The 579-nt window shown below is 38.3% G+C and overlaps 1 protein-coding gene across 3 annotated transcripts in view; it reads right to left on the bottom strand.

Moving 5' to 3' along the window:
* Positions 1 to 465: 465 nt before the first annotated feature.
* Positions 466 to 579, bottom strand: part of zfhx4 (zinc finger homeobox 4) — an 86356-nt gene continuing 86242 nt past the window's right edge. For all 3 annotated transcript variants that reach the window (XM_049486424.1, XM_049486423.1, XM_049486429.1), the window contains one exon: positions 466 to 579. This exon is cut by the window's right edge and continues 4236 nt beyond it. The gene's annotated coding sequence lies outside the window, so the exon portion shown is untranslated.

Here is a 579-nt window from a genome sequence, read left to right as displayed (position 1 = left end):
GCAATTATTTAAAAATTGTCATTCTTAACTGATGACATCATGTTTAATGATGAAACAAATGTATTGTTTTGTCTGGGCAGCTACCAATTTGGTGAAAATCTGGTAAATTTCCAGAAATAATCCATTATGTATGTATTCTCTACGGCAGAGGAGGAGCTTAGTGAAATACCTGCACAAAGGCACATGAGATTAGTTGACACTTCCAGAGATAATCCATGCAATGTGGATAAAGCCAGATTACCACTAAATAACATGTCAAAAACAGGATATGTAGTGAAATTAAAAGTGTTCTGCATGGATTTGATGGTGTGACCTGCACCTCTTAATGCCCAGCGGACTCTGCGCGCTGATCGTCTAGAACAAGGCTCCCCGTGAGGAATATCCTTCCGGCACCTCTCATCACGTAACTCTAAAAATCTCTAGTAAGCGAGACTGCAGAGAGACATTTCATACCACACCCAGAAATGGTTTGCAGATACAGTTTTTAATGTATCACAACAATGAGCAACAAACATACTTGATGAACTATTTCCAGAAGAAGTTGTTCAAATACCATCTACAATAAACGTCATTTCAACT

The sequence above is a fragment of the Astyanax mexicanus genome, chromosome 1 (genome assembly GCF_023375975.1).
Source record: "Astyanax mexicanus isolate ESR-SI-001 chromosome 1, AstMex3_surface, whole genome shotgun sequence".
Taxonomy (NCBI): Eukaryota; Metazoa; Chordata; class Actinopteri; order Characiformes; family Acestrorhamphidae; genus Astyanax; species Astyanax mexicanus.
Note: the sequence above shows the minus strand (reverse complement) of the source record. Positions and strands in the feature narration are given on the sequence as shown.